Below are 12442 nucleotides of genomic sequence, written 5' to 3'. Positions count from 1 at the left end.
ATGAACTTCCCTGTGCTGCTTTTTCCCCCTTTTGTATCTAGTAAGGGGATCCTTTGCTTATTCATTTTCTAGGGAGTTAGGTTGTTTCTTTTCCTTTCTTTTCTTAGCTTTTTTTTTTTTTTTAAAGGATTCTTTACTTTGAACGATGATGGAAACTATGAGGAATAGCATAAGCAAAAAGTAAACCACCAGGTCATGACCATGTAAATGTATATGAGCTGAGCTGGTGTCCCCCGTACACATGTAAAGCAGCTCCACATGCTCTGCAGAACTCCCAGTCTGTTGACTGCACAGGGTGGGAGCAAAGCAGGAAAATGCTGAGAAAGTTCATTTCCCTGTTTCTGGTGTTGCAAATCATTCCCAAGGCAATGATTAGGGTTTTCAAGTCTCACCTGGTGTTACCAYAGGTTGCAAGACTAAAGGGTGAAGTAGTATTTAGGAATCAGAAACAATGTAAGGAAACGACTTCAAATCTTCCCCTTTGGATATGCCTCCAGATACTTCTCAGAGCCCCTCCTAGCATGCAATTTCATGTTTTTTTCATCCTGACATCAAGGTCACCTAAGGCAGTCTTGGCCCTGAAGGAAGAGCTCCCACACAATATGCTCCAGAAGGGGGTCGAAACATCTGGTGGACTAGCTAGGGAGCGATCTGAAATTGTACCACCATCTAGAGCCTTGAACAAACACCCTTTCAGCAGCAGTAATCTCCCAGCCTACCCTCATTATTACATTTATGTTTTCATAGCTGTAAATGCTGTAAAGCAGACACTTCTCTTTCCTTCTTCTGTTTCTCTGGTGACACAGACCTTGGTAAAAGGTAAGCCAGTGCAAAACAAGGCTTGGAAACAAATCTGGCAGGCATGAAAGACAGCGGTGGAGTAGCATAGTGATTTTGATGCTCATCACCTCATTTCATGCAAGCCATTGAACAACCATTGGTCTGTGGCTTTCAATCACTGTCAGCAATGGGTCAAAAATGAACTGCTAATTCAACTCCCTTCTAATCTTGGGAAGGTAAAGGTCATGCAGATATGGACTGGTTTCTAGTTGAGTTGCAGAATGATCTCCTTCCTGTTTCTACTTGGCCATGGCCCAAAGTTTGTGCTACCTATTTCAGTTTACTACCACATGGTATTCAGAAAAATGTTCAGTTTCAGTATATCATTCAATCCAAGCATAAGTCTGGCCTTTTGGGGGCACAGACCCCCCAGAACAAACCACAGGCACATATCTAACAGCTTCCTCAAACTGTCTCAAAGTTTCGCTAACAACCTGAGCCACAGGTGAAACAGAAGCAGAGTCAATCCCCTGGAGGTAGAAAGCTCATCATCATCTTATTACCAAAGCCTCGATCAAATTTGGCTCACTAGAATTTTCTTTGATCCTTTCAGCTGATCTCTTGTGCCTGAGCAGAATTCTTCCTCCTCAAGGGGAAAGGGAGGCAGAAGAGAGAGAAAGAGGTTTCACCTGTTTGTTCTTCATCTGTAGTAATAATTCATATTTCTGAAAGCATGTATTGCTAAGAAAAAAGGGACCATTTTCAGTGGTCACAAAATGATGCAATTCACTCTTCCTTAATGTGAATTTTCAGGAAGAAAAAATTTTAAAGGATAAATAAGGAGCACCTATTCAAGGCATTTTGGTTTATTAATAGTCAAATTCTTTCTCAAAAAAAAAAACTTGATTACATTACTACTTAATATTTACTTGCATAAATAAACCTAGAATTTTACTGTGAGAGAGGTAGCTATTTTAAAGATGGCAAAATGTCAGGTCTTGGATGGTTGTTTTCATTTAACAGGGCTCCACATGAATTTATGAACTGTTCTGAAATGTCTTCTCCCTGCACCGAATGGAAGATTTTAGGCAGAAACCCAATGTATGTTTAGCTAATGTATAACAAACAGAGTATTTACATGGTCAGTGAACCCTATTAGATATTAAGAATGGTCTCTTTCTAAATTTACTGTTAATCCCCTTCCACAACAACCTAAATAAAGTGTTCCTTTCTCAGAGAAAGCTAAGAAAATGTGTGTGTAAATGTGTGTGTAAATGTATGTGTGTGTGTGTGTGCGTGCGTGCGTGCGTGTGTGTGTGTGTCTTTCATTTTAAAATGTCTTTAACAAAACTTCTGACAGTTATCTTATTTTCTTTTGCTGCTAGGGTGACAATGTAGTTTAAGATATTGTTTCCTGACTTTAAAGGTGCCTTGCGGTTTTTAAGGATATTTCAGCAGCTAAAGGAATTCTACTGCAGACACAGTGTACCAGTTCATTTCTTAAGCAATAAATGGCAAGCAGGGTGGTGCTGAATAAGCATGCTTATATGGAATTTCTCTTTGAAAAGCCCACTAGTTAGGCCCTATAACACTTCAGTTGATATTTCTACAGTGCAAACACGATAGTGGAAATTAAGTTGCCCCAGCAAATTCAGTTTAGGAGAAATTTGTTATGAATAAAATGCTGCTGCTGGCCTTAGAACATTGAATTTATCCACCAAATAATATCTTAGAAATACCACTTCAGAAGAAATCAGCTCTAAATAATTGATAAATTTGGTTTGTTTAGAAACCTTTTGACCCCTGTAATAGAAAGTAAAAACACATTTCAGTTATTAAAGTCACATATATTCCCTCTGGTAGGGGAAGCTTTTAATTTTAAGCTGGTCTCTGTTGGGGCCATTTGATAAAGCTTGGAAAAACCTTTTCAACTGCTGCTGGTGGATTTGGGTCAGCTTCCCTTGGGAAAATGGCAAAAGATAAATTTGTAGTTTTTCATAACACATAAGAAAACTTCAGAGATTTTAAACATCAAGAACTATTGGAAGTGAAAGACAGAGTTTCTCTTTTGTTTCTCCCCCTCCTCCTCCTGTTCCTTCTTCTTTTCTTTCCAAAAGAAGTTTAAATTCTCTTGTTTTAATTTTTTTTTGTACCATGGAGGTTAGAATGTTTTGGCCTCTCTAACTACAGTACCAGTGGTTCTTATTGACATAAGATTTATTTTGAGATAGAAACATTATATATGCAGTTTTTGTTTCCAAATGGAGCCATCTCATTCCACCGCTTTCAAAGACAAGAGCAAAATAAAAAACCCTCTATAGCATGTTTGTAAAAATGTGGTTCTTAAACTTTGACGCAGTCAGTTTTACCAGATCTTCATGTCCAAAAAAATATAAGTTGATCTCATTTCCCCAGGACAATAATCACACTTTATGAATGAGGGTGCTGATTGTACCGGCATTGCCAAAATGTACCTAACCTTGCTACATTGCTTTTTCACAAGATGAAAATGGATGGGAGTGAGGGAGGTGAAATGTATTTAATGCTCATGAAAAAAAAGAAAAAGAAAGAGAGAGACTAACAGCTTAAAAGAGTTGAATATTTAAGTAGCCATTTGTGCCTAAAGCAAATACTGGAGAGGCAACACGGCATTTTCTGCTGCCCCCTATGTCTCAGATCTATAGGGATTCCTGCTTGTGTTTGAACAAGTTGCTGCTCTTCCAGGTCTCTTCAGGCTTTACCTCCAAGAAGTGCTACCTGCAGTCTTTGTGATGCACATTCAAGTCCCTAAATTCATCTGAGACTACCAGATTAATTTCACATAGAGTACTGAACAGCCATAATTCAACAAAAACAACTTTAATTCATTGCAAACCTGGGTTGATCTAGAACAAACGCCCTAGATGAGAAAATCTGTATATTTTCTTACGGTCTCTACAATGATCTAGCCTCTTTCCCCCGTTATCAATAAGCCTAAAGTAGAATTTTCTGGTAAACACTGGTGAACATAGAGAGGTGCTGGGGCAATAGATGGCTCTGGCAAGCTGAGTTTCTGCTCCTGAATTTCATGGTGAATGTGGTATTGACACTTTTGAAACTATAGCTGTTTTCAGCTGAATTTTTTAAAACTACGCTGGTCTTCTCACATCTTCCTTACACACAATCTGCAAAGAGTGCACAGCAACAAACAGGTAGAAGCAAACTTTTCTTCATAGTAAACTAGCCTCCTTGAGCAGTAAATTATTTCTTTATGCCTTTTCATGCTTGGTCGCTATTCCCAGCACAAGACACTCTACTACACAGACTCAGTGGTAAATTATTAAAAGGGTCTCTACTGGGTATCCATTCACGCAGCCACAAATTACATGTTCATGTACCTGTGTGCATTCTTGGCAGATGCGGTTCCTCTGCGAGTACTTTAACAATTCAAACACTTGCATTATTTCATTATATTAGGCCTGTTTTGCAAACAGTTGAACCTATACCCCATTAGCACTCACACTGGGAAGCCAACCCCCTTGGCACTTTGTGTTGCGAAGGGGTTACCTTCTTGGGCAAGATACCATGCAGGAAGCTAGGCTGTGATTTTACAGCTACTCTGTCTCAGCTTCCCAAATAAACCCACTTAGCACACTTCTTCATGGTCACTTGGTCCACTTGAAACAGGGTGAGTGAACTGAGCTGCTTGTATTTACTGTGTGCTCAGCGTTCACACAGGAAATGAGTGAGGAGCAGTCAATGTGCAAATGGTAACAGGCTGGAATACTTCATGGTATTTTCCTTAAGCAGGAATGTCTTGGAAGGATGTGAAATTTTTTAATGGGAAATCTTTGTTTATTGCCATTGATGCTCTTTATCTGATTTCTAATGCTTTGTGTTTGCATCAGATCGATGTAGGCTGTTCATCATTTATCTCAGGAACAATCTCATAAACACATACTATCACATAACGGCATGTTTTCGTTGCTGAAGTGTATTACTCAATTCCATCTAACAATACACTTTGTCCTGCAGCTTTCATTCAGTTGCACTTGATCTCCTAGAAATGCAGGTGACCATCTTATTCTGCCTTTTCTTTGGCTGAGGCCTGATGCTACAGGCAGATCCTGTTGTCTCTCCACTTCTCCTCTTTTTCTTTCCTGTTTTTTTTTTCTTTGCTATTCTCTCCTCCCCCCACCTTTTTTTTTTTTTGTTCTTCCTCCATTCTAATTCTTCTTTCTCTTCCACCCACCTTATAATAACCTCCAACACATACACAACTGCTGGCTGATCCTCTTCCATTGCCTTTCTCATACTTCAGTAGGTTGGTTCTTCCCACCTACTCCATCACACAAGCTACTGCTGGCTAATTCCTCATGCCTAACGATTGCTAGCAGTATCTTCCCACGCATATGCACCAACACATATTCACCTGCTAGAAGCCTCTTTATACTTTTCCTCATCTGACATGCTGAAGTATAGTCTTCTGTCCAAGCAATCAGCTGCTTACATTGGCTACAGGGGAAGGAGCCAGCATTTGCAAAGTGCAATAATTACAGCTATCTGAAGCAAAGAGAAGGAAAAAAAAAAATCATCACATAAACAAGAGCACTGAAACACTTTCAGGTTTATGTAGAACCTAAAATATGTGTATAAACTTCTGCAAATTCATTGCTCAATGGCATAAACTTCAAAGTCACAGGACAGTGAAACTCTGCTCTGTTGGAAGAAATGGAATCTGACAATTGTTTTTGTCAGCTAGCAATTCTTCCTGATCAAATGTTGGGGCAAAAATCAATCAAGTTCAAATAGGCAGTGTCTGGCCATGGTGACTTTTGGAAACCATATTCCAGAATCCTTTTTAAAACAGTGAAAACAGTGGGAAAAGGGTGAAATTGTAATAGGAATTGTTAAATGTGAGYTTGTAAGCTTAATAGAGGGTTTCTTCTACAAGACAGACTTTACAGAGTACCCATGTACTGCGTAGCAAAAGCAGGAAGCCACAAGAAAAGGATAACTGCAGAATACTGCTGACCATTTTCCACACAATATCTAACAATTGCAAATGAAACCCACAAAATGGATCTATCTTCCTTGTACTGGAAAGGAGTAATTACAGGTGAATAGCTACCAGAARAGACATACCCACAAACATAAAAGTGTTGTAGGACTGCAAGAACAATCACTTTACATGGACTCTAGGTGAAGAACAACACTGTGTCACTATAGCTTAAAGCTAGATATCAGAAATGCTGCCATTTCCACTTCTCTACATAATTAGAAGACAGATTCTAAGATGTCTTACAAAAAATAAAACACCTAACAACAAAATCAGTAGTAAATACTGTAAAGCAAATGCAAACAAACCACTGAAACCTCATGAGATCCATGATCATGGCAGCCTAATGTTGGTACAGATTTATTTGAATCAAATGGGAAGGATTACCTCTTGTAATGATTATTTCTTGAGTATTTTTTAAATTGAGCTGTTGAACAACCCATTGATGCAACAATGTAATGACACATTGAAAATCACAGTTTGCTCATCACAGGATTCCAGATGAGTTAATAGCAGATAATTGCACACATTTCACAAGTATCTCATTTCAACAGTTCTCTTTGATATTTCAATTTTAGTGCACCTTGTAAGCTCCGACTATGTACAGCCAAATGTATTGGGAAAAGACTCTCTCCAAACAGAAACTAACTTAAAACAATAAGATTAAAAACAACCAAAACACAGCAATCCAAAAAGCCTACCTTTTCCAGGTTAGAACTTTTGGGTCAGAAAGGCATAAATATCAGTGTCAAAATCTAACAAGTTTTCTGAATAAAAGATATTTCATCCTGAGTTAGTTTTGAAAAATATATATAAATTGGAAGCTAAGAAACACAAGAATGTCATAAAAGAATGGCATAATAGCTTATCTTCATTAGCAGTCAAAAATTACTGCCAAGAGCTACATCACCAGCACCAAGATCATATACCATCACCATCTCTGATTGTTCATATTACTGGTGAAACATAAGTCCTTAAATAGTACTTAGATGGATACTACTTCTCTGGGTTTTGAGGTAACATAGATGCTGTCTTCTACACCTCATTAACCTGGGCTCCTCACTGGAAGGAAGAAGACAATTCTATGGAACAGTGCATTTTGTCCTAAAGCAAACACCTAAAATAAGTTTACATTCAGTCAGGTAAATCTCACTTAGTCAGGTAAATCTCACTCAAACTTGCAGGCAGAACAGTACAACGGAAGTAACATGCAAACACAAGTGCACATACACACTGCATCAGAATGAAAATCCACTTTGGCAACTGCATTTGCTATAAGAGAAGGAATTGTTTGGGGAACAAAAGAGACCAGATGATTTGAAAGATAGTTACTGACAATTGTCCTAAATTCCATCTGAGATATATCTGTTCATGTGTGCTATGAATAAGTGTCACAAACTGGTGATGTCTTCATTTCAGCTGATTTCATTACCTGCTTTTCATTTCCAAAAGAGTGGTGAGACAGATCTCATGATGGCCGCTGCAATTAGCAAAATTGATTTCTGCCCTGTTTATATCCACAGCGAGACGGCACAATCCTCTAAGCAGCATGGGTTCTGCACGTCTGCCCTGGTGCCCGTGTCTCTGGCTCTGTGTCTTTTTAATTGCAAGTAAGAGGTGGGGTAATCAGGGCCACAGTTTATCCACTAATATTGCATTGACATGTTCTCCCAAGTTTTTTTGCAGCTGGGGCTTTGCAGTACATTCTTAGCCCTTTCCCTGCTGGAAGTAAATAGCAAGTAGTAGGAGGCATGCACCTATTTTTATAGGTGCAATGCTCAGTGTCTCCCCATGCTGCAGAAGACCATCTTAACTGAAAACCTTTTAAAAATGTATTTAGTCATTAGAAAGTCAGTTCACAATTTTGTAGTACCTGTAATCTCCCTAGAAAGCAGCCATAATAAAGGACTTAAGAATCAAGGCTATTTGTTCAAATATAGATACAAGGACCTTCATACTGCACAGGCTGAGATTTCTGCGTTAGGTTAAAAACATTTTCAAGTATGTGCATGAGTCTTTGAACTGCTGCTGTTCTGGAGTGAGCTGAAGTGAAGCTAGCAAAAATCATGTCAACTTTACTCATCAGCTGCCAGATTCCTGAGAGCATATTTCATTTCAGAAGTCCCTGTGAGGGTTCAAAAAATCCCAGAATTCCTAAGTCATGAGAAATTCTGAAAGCAAAAAAATGATTTATCTCTGAATTGGCATAAAAATAAAGCCTGAAATGCCTCTAAACTAGAAATACATTTTTCACCCAACCCTAGTTATGAAAAACATCAGTTAAAATTGAATAAGGCCCTCTTGGCATGTGTGTAGTCTTCTCCAGAATAGCACAATCTGCTAAGGATTTTGAGCACTCCTGGATAAAATTGATACCTGAGCACAGCAAAAAATACAGGCCTATGCTAAAATAATGAAGAGGGATGTTCCAACATTTTGTTCCAGGGCAAATAATGTTCTTCTGTAAAGTCCTGAGCAGATTGCAGGTTCCAGACTGCATAAGAAATTAAAGATAATGAGAGTGCAACATCTTCAGTTACCAAGTCCACCAACCACAGCTAATAACATGGGTAATGTGGTCATTATAGGCTCTATGCAATTCTTTGAAATTCTTAAATCAATTAATTCTTTGACCAAAGAATTACATACATGAGTGACTGCTTGAGTGACTTTAGTTGATAACACACTTTATTTCTGAATATATAAGAACATAAGAGACTCCAGACTCATAAACTCCTAGGTAAAAACCATTACTTGGATTGCAAAATCCATCATTTAAAACTAAAATACCAGGATTTCAGTTGTATGTGCTAACCTGCTCATACCTGATACCTGCACCCTGAATAAAGATTTTGATGGGGCCAATGGGAAAATGCGGTATGATCAGATGTAACACTCATTTGCACCAGAATGCATTCACATAAAGGGAGATGCGTTAAGGTTATAGAGGCATTTAACTCTCAAATACTAGCTATCGCAGCCTCAATAAAGTTAAGTAATTTAAGGTTAACTCTGCTGTACATAGTTTTAACACTCTCTTTGTCTCCTTAATTCTGAGATGACAAATTACGCATGAATCCTGAACATTCTGTGTTGCTGTACAGGCTGCTATTTCTAGAGCTATCAAGAACTTTAACTGTACAGATGCACACTGTCTGGGGAAAGGCTTTTTTTCTCTGAATGAGGATAGCATCTGGAGTCTACAAGTGGTCAACAAGAAGCCTAGTCTGGCATGCCTTACCCCTCCTCTTCGAGCTAAGGATTTGGGGCGTTAACTTGGAGATGGAAGCTGCTCACTTGGGAACTGTTTATAATGCAAGGGTATAAGAGGAATAGGGCCACAGACTTATTCTCTTCTTCATCTTTTCCATTTTCTTGGCTCCAGCTGGTTCGGTATTCCCTGTGGCGTGTGTGTGTCTCCTGGTTCTCGCAGTGCCTGTGTGAGCCTGACTTGCAGCATAGAGCTTGCCAACATTTTCCCAAGAGATAAAAATAAGAAAAGGGTAATGGCAATTTTTGTCACTTTGCATTTCAGCCAAACCCAAATGGAATTTCATGGGACAAAGAGAAGACACTTCTGTGGCCTGGGGGGATTTCCTCTGCCAAATATCAAACACCTTCTGCAAACAACAGAAATGTGAGATATTCTCAAATGAAAAGGTCACAAGGATTTTCTATAATAGAAAGGCTTTAAAGACCTGAATATACAGGTTTGTGACCAGCTGCCCCTACAGTGAATCAGTGAAAATCTTGGTGAGGAATTTCCTCGAAATGCTTCCCTCCAGTTCTGTATAATCATTAATTTTGCGATAGTCATGGGACTTTGACTCAGGGAGCGTGATGCACATTCAGTAGCAGCTGTGAAAGCAGAGAAGGGAAATAAGGAAATCAAAGCAAGAAGGGAGGATGCCATGGTGCTGGACATGGCTCTGTGGCAGCGTGCCCTGGCCTTACAGGTAGCATCCACTTATCAGAGACAGGAAATGGCATTTGGTTGAGTGCAGTGAAGAGCCCAAGCTAGCTATGAGAGGAACAAAGGAGGAAGCATGGCTAGTAAATGATTACTCCCTGCTTGGGGCAGTAAATGGCCTAGCAGCTACAGAGAGAAGGAGGCTCTTCCTCTACCCACCCCCCATTTGAAAATTTAGTCTAAAAAACCTACATATGACCAAAGTTTGTCTTGGAATCTGATCAAAGTTGAGTAAGAAAGGAGGTCTGGAAAAGGGCAAAGGACACTGTGGCCATCCTTGCACATCATTGTCCCCAGAGATGGGAGCTTTTCCTTGAGTTTGGACCAGAATATCACTCTCACTCTAGATATATGTGTGCTTGGGGGATTAATAGTACACCTGGGTGCAGAGTTAGATCAAGTCATTTCAGTACAACATGCTGAGGACAAGTTCTCTTTTGCCCTTCTTCCTCCCCCAGCTCCTTCTGGCTGTCATCATCTCCCTTCCAGCTCCCACCGCCCACCCCTCCCCTGGGGCTCATAAGCTCCATTTCTTCTCTCTGCTCAGGTGTAATATTTCTGTACCTTTATTTCTTTTTCATTCTGACATAGCATGGCATAAGGAAGAGGGGCAGCACCTGTAGTCCCCCATTTTCAGAATAAAGAAGTTGACTTTCAGACTTGGAGGAACTGGAGGGGTTTTGTGCGGCACATTTGTGTGTGCTCAGGGCATATATCGTAAGCACAATGAGAGGCCTGATGGCCAATTTTATCACTGGGAAGACAATGACAGTTAGCTGGGACTTTGAACGTTCAGGAGTAGGAAAGTAACATTTCATTCATATGTATCCTTCTGTAAATCAGAAAAGCTTCAATACTGATGGGAGGTGTAGGTTTTTAAAATCTGACTTTGGAATTAAGCACGGAACTGTTTAGTATCAACTGCTAAAGCACATATCATGGGTCCGCAAAAACACATCCTTCAGACTTTGAGAAGTATTTAAAAGACTCCAGCAGATGAAGGTAAGAAAACATTCATTTCAGCTAGTCTTTCACTTTGATACGTGCCGATGAGTAAGGAAATGTGAAAATGAAACAACTTAAGAATGTGTAGCTCAGATTACATATGAAAATCGTCCATTCGAAGTGTGGATTTAATCATTTTTGTCTTAGTTCACTCTTTCAAACACCCGTTTCCCATTCCAGGTTACAATACTTACACTGTAGTGTAGATTACTATAATTAACAGGTTAAACACATGAAAACAGTTTTTTCCCCTTGATGTGCCTTTGGTTCCTTTATTTTGCTAGCATTTACACAGTGGAGTCACTTCCTGCGAAGGAGAAACAACTGTCGTGGGGTTTCTTAATGCTGCTAATGTTCTTTTCTCCCTCCTCCCCATCCCCAGTAATAACAGTGAAAAATTATTGTCAGTTAATAAAATAATATAATGGAGCCTATATCTCATAAAAAGTATATTAAAAGTTGTATGTAAAGCATCCATAAGTAGAAACTACTTAAATTTACAGAGTAGCCTGTGTTGKTTTTTTTTAAGAAGATACAATGAGAACCTTTCTAAACTCACCATATAAAGAAGCTATTTTCTGATTCAAAGAAGCCACTTAGTTAAAATGCACTTTAATTCCACAGAATAAAAAGGGAAATATCCTATAAATGTCTTTTGTGCTGTGATATTTACAACAAAGATTAACATTGTTCTTACTTTATTTTCTCCACTAACATACGTGCCATGTGGCATATCAGTAGATTTATTTATTTTTTAATCATATGTCCTGCTGGTTATAACATAACTTAATGTACAAGCTGCAATTAACAGACTGTCAAAGGATCAACTAACAAGTGCTGATAAGCTTCATTTAACTAATTTGAGGAGTGGAAGTTTGATTTTTTTTTCAGGAAGGTAGCTTGTTTCCTTATTTCCTGTCAAGTGAGCCAACTCCTGTGACCTGTAGTTAAAGGGCCCTTTGTAATTAAGGCAGTGAGTCTCCAAGTGAACAGTTCTCACAGTAGGAGGAAAGGAAAAAAAAAGGAGGATGCATGACACTGCTTAACTAACTAATCGGAGCTCAGCCAATCCATTTTCCTCCGGGCCAGTTAGTGTGCCATGAACACGCAGAATCTCATCCTCCATTGGCTTCTTGTCCATTTTATGGACCAGCGAGTCTATTAAGATCTTGGTCAGTGGCCCTATCGGTGGGTAGGGCTCTCTCCTCAGGATCTATCTGCCCATAGACGACCAGAAACTGATCAGCCRTGTTATATCAATAACGTTCTCACACCAGGTTGTGTAAATTGATCTTTTACAATTTCTCTCGGTGACAGTCTCTGTAACCAACAAGATAAATCATTCCTCCTGTGGCTTTTTTATTGATTGCTGAGGCCTGTATAAAAATTACACTGCTCAAGCTGTGAAGTGAACATCCTCATAAAAGAAGATTTTCTRTTTACAATCAAAATACATTTGGGTCCAGATCAAGCACAGATTTACTATCCCAGCACCATAAGAGACAGAATTTAACTGAGATTCAAAGCGCTGAGAAAGTAACCCACATAAACTTTTAAAATATAAATGGTGCGCTACAAAAACTCAAGCAAAAAAGCAAAACAAAACAAAACAAAAAAAATCCAAAAACTTCCAAGGCAGTCATAATAGC

The sequence above is a fragment of the Apteryx rowi genome, unplaced genomic scaffold, assembly GCF_003343035.1.
Source record: "Apteryx rowi isolate R43461 unplaced genomic scaffold, aptRow1 scaffold_268, whole genome shotgun sequence".
Lineage (NCBI taxonomy): Eukaryota > Metazoa > Chordata > Aves > Apterygiformes > Apterygidae > Apteryx > Apteryx rowi.
This window is presented reverse-complemented; position numbering follows the sequence as displayed.